The sequence below is a fragment of the Bidens hawaiensis genome, unplaced genomic scaffold (genome assembly GCF_021521415.1).
Source record: "Bidens hawaiensis isolate Kalapana, Puna unplaced genomic scaffold, B.hawaiensis_p1.1 tig00025797_1, whole genome shotgun sequence".
In the NCBI taxonomy this organism is placed as follows: domain Eukaryota; kingdom Viridiplantae; phylum Streptophyta; class Magnoliopsida; order Asterales; family Asteraceae; genus Bidens; species Bidens hawaiensis.
The window spans coordinates 97,736-106,465 of NW_027494138.1; the positions used below are offsets into that span (position 1 = coordinate 97,736).

At 36.8% G+C, this 8,730-nt stretch overlaps 1 pseudogene across 1 annotated transcript; it reads left to right on the top strand.

Annotated features, from left to right (window-relative positions):
* The first annotated feature begins 3,817 nt into the window (after window positions 1-3,817).
* On the top strand, window positions 3,818-8,277 carry LOC143572296 (TMV resistance protein N-like; annotated as a pseudogene). The gene is made up of 5 exons (XR_013142239.1): window positions 3,818-4,454; window positions 4,572-5,673; window positions 5,756-6,103; window positions 6,253-6,388; window positions 6,629-8,277. The product of XR_013142239.1 is annotated as a TMV resistance protein N-like (transcript).
* Window positions 8,278-8,730: the final 453 nt, after the last annotated feature.

Sequence of the window (8,730 nt, forward strand, 5' to 3'; positions counted from 1 at the left end):
ATGGGGTAGGCAAGTGAAATTATCATTCATTGGTGGAGGCACCGCTGAATAATCATAACCTAGCCCAGATTTAACTTTAGTACTTCTCTGAGCTCCAATAAGATCATCTAATTTCTCAGATGATGCTTCAAATCTTTCAACTTGCTTTTCTTTTTCCTTTTTGTCAGAAACTTCAAGTTTTAACTTTTCAATTTCATCTTTTAATTTATTTATTATATCCTTGTAATAGATGACATTGTTCTCTCCTTGAAAGATTTTAAGTTTAAGATTTGCAACATCATCGTGATAAGTTTTAATCTTTTCAACATATATCTTGTCAGCCTTTACATATTCAGCATTTAGTTGACGAAGTTTTGCATTTTCTTTCAAAACTTCATCCTGAAGATATCTATAATATGTAACTTTATTCAGGCAAGCTTGAGAGCAAATATTTTTATTTACCTCATCAGAGGGTGATTCGTCAGAACTTGCAGCAGTAGACGAGGATGCTCCTTCGTTTGTTGTGAAAGCCATACTCGCCATGTTGAGAGGGTTTTGCAGCTCTTGGAATTGATCATCCCAATCCACACCAACTTGGACCTCCGATTGGGAGACAAGGGCCTTTGAGTTTGAGCTTCAGTTGCCCTTGTGTGGATGACCTCCAATTCTTTGAGATGAGCTGCTTGGCTTCTGCACCTCATGCCTTTTTCCTGCAGCCTTGCTATTCTTTTCCTCTGTCACCTCAGTTACACGAATATCATTGGCAGGTTTTGACGGATTCGTGCATTCTCGAGAAAAATGACCCATCTCACCACAGTTGTAGCATCGTAGCTTTGACTTATCGAACCCGATCCTTTTTCTGTCAGAATCATTGAAGCTATCCTTCCCATATGTCTTCATGAAATTTGTGGCTCTTTGCACAGCCATTGCCATTTGATATTTGATATCCATTTTCTCAAGATCCTTTTGATTGATATCTCTTAAATCTCCAGCCTCAAACTGTGGTGGCAATAAATTTCCTTGCATCAATTCTTCGTGACTTGACAGAAAAGCATGAACTATTGCGATGTTTGAGTCATTCAGCAAGGGAAGAGCTTCACAGTAACTTGAAGGTTTGCTTGGTTGAGGTTTTGAAGATGAGGAAATCCCTTGAGCTTTTAATGCTTGGGCAACCGCACTGTCGACTGCCTTTTGAAATGAACTTGTACTTGAAGTGTCTGATGGATTGCTGGTTGAGATGAAAGCAGTTGGTTGTGAAGGCACACTCGGGGAGTACTTAGGAGTGGTCACGGGATACACATTTTGTTGAGTCTTGCTTATGAAAGCAGTTTGCATTGAGGAAGCAGTACACACTCCAGCTTGATTCAGAGAACTTAGATGATTGTTCATTCTCATCTGCTCATCCATTTCAAATGACTTGATGGTGGATATCAAGTCAGTGTTTGACATCATATTTAGATTAGTAGTTCTCTTGATTGTGACTGTATTGGTACTCCAGCTGTATGGCAATGAATTTATCAACTTGTGATTGACCTCAGCATTTGCAATGTTGACACTTTCAGCCCTAATTCTCACCATCAACTTCTCAAATCTCTTTACCAAATCCAGAACAGCTTCACCTTGACGATGATTAAACATGTTGAACTCTTCCTTTAATAAGGCCTTCTTGTTTTCCCTAATTTCAGCATTGCCCTCAACTTTCTCAACAAGTGCTTCCCACAGACCCTTGGCACTTGTGTGTTCACGAAGAGTTTCAGTGATCTCATTTGAAAGACAAACAGTTAAAACGAGATAGGCTTTCTTGTCTTATGCTAACAGGTCCCTGTCTGCTTGATCATAGTTTTCAGGAGTCTTAAGTTGTTCCCCAGCATCAGTGCGAGTCACTGAACATGAGGACCTTGTTCAAAACATCTCATTAAATCAGTATCAGTCAATGAGATATAGTTCATGAATCTCCATTTGAAGTCTGCAAAGTTATCATCCAAGGTCATATACTTTTGTGGATTTGTAGGTGTTCCCACTTGGTTTTCTAACAACAAATACCCCTTCAACAGCTCAGAATCCATGCTTGTCATGATCTCAGTAGTCTCAAACACTTAACAAACTTTTAACAGCTTCAAATTTTTAGACAGTTAACTTTTTCGCGCGAAACACCTTTTCAAGCGAAGCGAAAAAGTTGTTATAAGCAAAGCGAAAAAGTTAAGCAAGCGAAGCGAAAAAGTTGTGAACAGTGAAGCGAAGCGAAAAAATGAACAGTAAAGCGAAGAGAAAAAGTTCAAGCGAAGCAAAAAAAATGAACAGTAATGCGATGCAAAAAAGGATTCTATGCGAATCGAAAAAGTTCCAAGCGAAGCGAAAAAAAACTTAAGCCTCCAGAAGCGATCTTTCTCAGGATCTGTTCAACCTAACTTGTCAGTACAAGGTCAAAGGTTGGTACACTGATTTTGATGCCAAGAGAAGCGAAATTCTTAACTTGTTAATTTTAACACTTTTCAACAACCTGTAACACCAAAACTTATCACTTTTAAGCCTAAAACTTTTCAGATCTAGAACTTGTACACTTGAAACTTTTACCAAGAACACTTTCTAAGACTTTTATGAAGATTTTGCCCAATTCTTTTTGTATTTTTCTTGTTTTGTGGTTTTCGTGAACTTTCTTATCAAGAACACTTGTTTTCTTCTTCTCAAGATCAAAACCCAAGGTTGTGATCCAAAACTCTCAACTAGTGAGCCGAAGCTCTGATACCAATTGTAGTTCCCAACGTGGGTGGATCTAACAATAGTCTTGGATCAACCGAGCTTAGTGCTAGCGGAAATCACACTAAGCCACCTAAGCGGTCTCGGATCTTGAGATGTTATTTTCGGGTGGTTTGAGAGAAAGAGAGAGAGAGAAAAGATAGAGAGTTTGCGAAAGGTTTTGTATTGATCAACTATTTCCTCTAACCACTCTACTTCTCATGGCATGCTTCCTATTTATAGGGAAGCATGCATAAGAAGTAAGTTCACATCAAATGTCCAATAGGCTTTACAATATTATTTCTCTTGGGCCTATTACATTGAATATCAACAACTAAAGCCTAAAACATATAATTACAATACAAAAGACTAAAACAAAATGGGACTAACAATCTGGATGAAGATAAAATTTGCCCTCGTTTCATCCTTGCCGGTCCCTATCTTACAATACAGATGCGATCTTACTTTGTATGTTTATTTGTTAACTAAAATAAAATCAACTTAGGTGTGTAGCGTGCATTACCCATGTACATTTGAAATGTCGTTGCTTTTGCTCATATTCAAGTTCTAGTAATTTCAGAGACGAGACGACCAAAGCACACTCCATTATCGAACGAAAACACGAACCTACAAGAACACATGCTACTTTACTTAAATACACTTTTTAAGAAATGATTCTATTAAAATAGATAATACAACTCCATCCTATTTATGTTATAACATGTAAATTGGGGTTATTAAAAAAATGACCAAAAATATAAAATGGCCAAACGAGTCGAGTGATTCAAAGTCACACAAATTGAATTATTGGAATTATTCGATCGCTATCAATACCAGCTGTACACAATTTAATACATTAAACTAGTTAGAGAAAAAACATGCAAAATCAACGGATAGAATTGTTTCACCTTTAACTTTAACGGTCAATGTGACCCGACGAAGACAAAAGTGTCATCCACTTCAGCTTTTCCACGTAAATTCACACTACTTAACTTTGAAATGAAATCTAATAATTTATTTATATTTTGTTATAAAAAAATATTTATTCTCTCCGTTGAAAATTCAGATGAGAAGTCTTATCAAATAAGAGGCTTTACTTTTTCCACGTAACTTCACACTTTTTACAATCAAAATATCAACTCTTGTAAGCTTATTTGGTCATCTCTTCCAAACTTGTTTTTAATCAGTTCATAAAAATTTCCCTAGATAAAATTTTAATTTTCTTCGATCCTTGAAATGGCATCTACTTCATCTTCATCAGTTCAAAAATTTTTCAAGTATGATGTCTTTTTGAGCTTCCGGGGAGAAGATGTCCGCAAGACCTTTGTTGATCATCTCTATCATGCCCTTCAACGTAAAGGCATTAAAACTTACAAAGATGATGAAAGCATCAAGAAAGGAGAAAGGATCAGTGATCAACTCATCAAATCCATTGAAGAATCCAGATTTCACATTATTGTTTTCTCCAAGAACTATGCATCCTCATCGTGGTGCTTAGACGAGCTCGTAAAGATCATGGAGTGCCAAAACACGACCGAGCAGACTGCCTACCCCGTTTTCTACGACGTGGAGCCCACCGAAGTGCGCAACCAAACTAAGGAAGTTGGAACAGCCTTTGAAAAACTTTTGAAGAAAGAAGCTGTTAAAAATTTGGAGAAAGAAGCTGTTGGGAGATGGATAGATGCTTTGAGAAAAGCAGCTGATCTGGCTGGGTGGGAGTTGAAGAACACTGTTGATGGGTAATTCCTTGTGATTATAATCCATGCTATTACTTAGTACATGGTTGAATGTTAGATTTAAAATTAAATGCTCATGTGGGATTTCGAGTAATCTAATTGAATTTTCTTTAAAAATAGGCATGAAGCTAAGTTTATTGAAGAAATTATTGAAGATATTTCACCAAAACTACATTTCATCAATTTCAATTTCAGCATTGATGAGAACTTAGTAGGCATGGAGATCCGGGCAAAGAAGATAATTTCATCTTTAGAAACTGGTTCCATGGGTGTTTGCATGATTGGGATTAAGGGGATAGGAGGTGGTGGGAAGACAACCTTAGCAAGAGTTGTGTTTAGTCATATATCCTTTCAGTTTGAAGACAAAAGCTTTGTTGAGAATGTCAGAGAAGGTTCAAAAGGCTCTGGTTTGAAGGAATTACAACAGCAGGTCCTTCGAGATTTGTTAAATGATAAAAATATTGATGTAAAAAGTGTATATGATGGGAAAGACATGATGAAAAAGATGATGCCGGGTAGAAAGGTTCTTGTTGTTCTAGATGATGTGGATGATGCTGACCAAATTGAGGCATTAGTAGGTAAGCCTAGCTGGTTTGGCCCAGGAAGTATAATCATTATTACAACGAGAGATGAGCAAGTGTTGAAGGCACACAGAGTGAACTTTATTCGTGACGTCAGTCTCTTATCACAAGATGAAGCAATTTGCCTCTTCAGTAGGTATGCTTTTGATAGAGAGAGTCCAAATCAAGGGTATGAAGAGCTATCAAGAAAAGTTATACATTATGCTGACGGTCTTCCCTTAACAATTAAAGTTTTGGGTTCACATCTATGTGGTAAAACTGAGCGTGAATGGGAAAATGCCTTAGAAAGGTTGAAAACAATTCCGTTGAAGGAAACTTTGGAGATATTGGAACTAAGCTATGATGGTTTAGAAAATGATTACAAAGAAATATTTTTAGATGTTGCATGCATACTGAAGGGTATGAAAAAGAAGATGGCAATAAGAATACTTGAAAGCTGCGGACTTCACGCCGAACATGGTCTAAGGGTTCTTGAACAGAAATCTTTACTAAAAATCAATTATGCTTACAGTTTAGAAATGCATGACCATCTAGAAGAAATGGGCAAGAATATTGTTCGTCGTTTGCACCCTGGAGAGCCTCACAAATATAACAGATTATGGATTAGAGAAGAAATTGGTGATATATTGGTTAATGACTTGGTAAGGTTCAATTTTATTTTCTTAAAAACTAGAACAATTTTATTTTTGTGACAAAAATTTCATGTCAGGTTTTTATTTACAGGGTACTAATGCAACAAGAAGTATAAAACTTGAGTATTCAGAATTACCTTCAAATGTAATTATGAAAGGTCTGAGAAAATTAAAGGAACTTAGAGTTCTTTTTGTGAATGATAACTTAGTAGGTGTGCCTGATCAAGTTCCACAATCATCATCATCATCATCATCATCGTACTCAGTATATCCCACCAATAGCAAAGTTCCACAATATTTACCAAATACTCTACAATCTCTATATTGGAGGGGCTACCCTTTTACATGTTTACCAAAAACATTTCAAGCAAAAAAGCTCGTTCACCTTCAAATTTCTTATAGCAGTATCGATCAATTGTGGGAAGAGGGAGTAAAAAAGGTAGAATAATGGCCTGTTGATCGTTTTGCATTTTTCAATATTATGATATCTTTTGTCATGAATCTTATATTCATCCTTTTGTTTTTTTTTTTATCTTAATACAGATTCTTCATAACCTCAAATTGTTTTTTTTTTTTATCTTAATACAGATTCTTCATAACCTCAAATTCCTTGACATCGATAATTCATATTTCAGAAGCTTTGACATGGAGATGACTCCAAATCTCCAAATATTCAGCATTAAAAGATGTATCCACTTTGTAGAACTCATTATGCCTGCTGAATGTCCAAGGCTCCAAATCCTCAAACTTAGTTATTTTAGTGTGAGTAGCCTTAACATTGGGTCGGCCCCATGTTTAGAGACGTTAAATCTGCATTTTTGCATAAACTTAGTAGAACTGAACATGGCGGTTGAATATCCAATGCTCAAACTCCTCAAACTTTCTTTTTCTAATGTGAGTAGCCTTAACATTGGGTCGGCCCCATGTTTAGAGGCATTACATCTAATCAGTTGTTTTAGCCTAGTATGACTGCACATGCCGGCTGAATGTCCAAAGCTCAAATTCCTCCACCTAAATGGTTCTATGGTGAGTAGCCTTAACATTGGGTCGGCCCCATGCTTAGAGGAGTTAAATCTAGATTATTGTAAGGAATTAGTAGAACTGAACATGCCGGTTGAATGTCCAATGCTCAAAGTCCTCCAACTTAGTAATTCTAAGGTGGAATGCCTTAACATTGGGTCGGCCCCATGTCTTGAGAAGTTAAATGTAGGTTTTTGTGAGGAATTAGTAGAACTGAACATGCCGGCTGAATGTCCAAAGCTCAACTGCCTCCACCTAAGAGGTTCTATGGTGAGTAGCCTTAACATTGGGTCGGCCCCATGCTTAGAGGAGTTAGATCTATATTATTGTAAGGAATTAGTAGAACTGAACATGCCGGTTGAATGTCCAATGCTCAAAGTCCTCCAACTTAGTAATTCTAAGGTGGAATGCCTTAACATTGGGTCGGCCCCATGTCTTGAGAAGTTAAATCTTGCAAATTGTAATAACTTAGTGGAACTGCATATAGCTGTTGAACTTCCAAAGCTCAAATTCCTCTACCTTAGCTGTTCTAAGGTCAGCAACGTGAACCTTATGTTGACTCCACATCTGGAGAGGTTAGATCTTAAAAATTGTTATTTTCTGGAAGAAATTCACGATCCAGTGGGATGTCTTAAAAATCTTGTCTATTTAGACTTAAGTGGTTGTTCAAGGTTTGAGTATTTTCGGGTTGCTGAAGGTTACATGCTTACTGGTCTTGATACTGTAGCTACCATATTAAATCTAACTGCAGAGTCCCAGGATACATGCCCACTACACCCCGGTAGTAATTTGCCAAAGTTCCAGTTTAAATGTGTATATTATGAATATCTCCCCTCATCAAGTGGAAATCTTGAGAAGCTTCTTTCGTTTGGTCTATGTGCTTGTACAAGCATCGAGTCTTTTTCAGCAAGCATTTGTGGTTTACGAAATTTAGTAGAACTTACACTTGAAGGCGATATTCCAGAAGTACCCAAGGATCTATACCTGTTAGAAAGTCTTGAGCGCCTAATATTGACAATGAAAGAGATTAAGCGTCTTCCGGAAAGCATTTGCATGCTGAAACATCTTAAATCTCTTAAACTTAGATATTGTCAGCTTCTCGAGCAGCTACCAAATGATATTGGCAGATTAGAGGGTTTAGAGGAGTTGCACCTAACAGATTGTATATCCTTACGAGGCATTCCAAACAGCATCTGTAACATAAAAAGTTTAAAATATTTAGATCTCCACTTTTGTATTCTAGTTGAGAAATTGCCAGAGGAATTTGGACATTTGGAAAGTTTGGAAGAGATTAATATAGAAGGTGCAGGAATAACGCATCTTCCTCAGAGCATTTTTCAGTTGAATGGTCTGTATATAGTTGGGTCTACGTGGCGGCTTGAGTCGTATGGTTTTACATCCTTAAAAGAAATCTCAACATACACGGCCTCCTGCTACATTAGAGACTCGCAACATGAGTCTCCTCTTTCAACTCATGGGATGATTTAGCGGATCCAATTTACTAACAACTATCGTAACAGGTATTCTGTTAAATAGTGTCTTAATTTTATTTGGACTTTGATGTGATGGTAGAGCAGTTTTGATTTGAAGTAGGCATTTTGTGTAGGCATTAAGCTGTCCATAGTCAAGCACTAATCAATGATGTTCTCGCGTGCGTGATTGATGTTCCTTCAGGTAATCAAATCCATCAACTGTTAGTGATTTCAGATACTTTTTAAAAATGAAAGCATTTTATTAATTGACGTTCAAACAATTTGTGATTTACTTATGTGATTTCTGAGTATATCAACCCGTAAGTATTTTAAGTCTGTGATTTCAGTCAACCAGATATTGAAGTACTCAATTTTATTATATGTTCTCAAGCAATCAATCAAGTTCAAGCGATGCCATCATGTTTTGGTGATTTTTAGAATGCTTCTGTTTACAATTTATGGTAAATGCAAGTGTTTATTGCTTATGCTTCATATAACTTCAGGCATATTTGAAATCGAATACTCCAATAGCTTAGTTGGATTCATGGAAAGTCTGCAAAAGAAAATATGGATT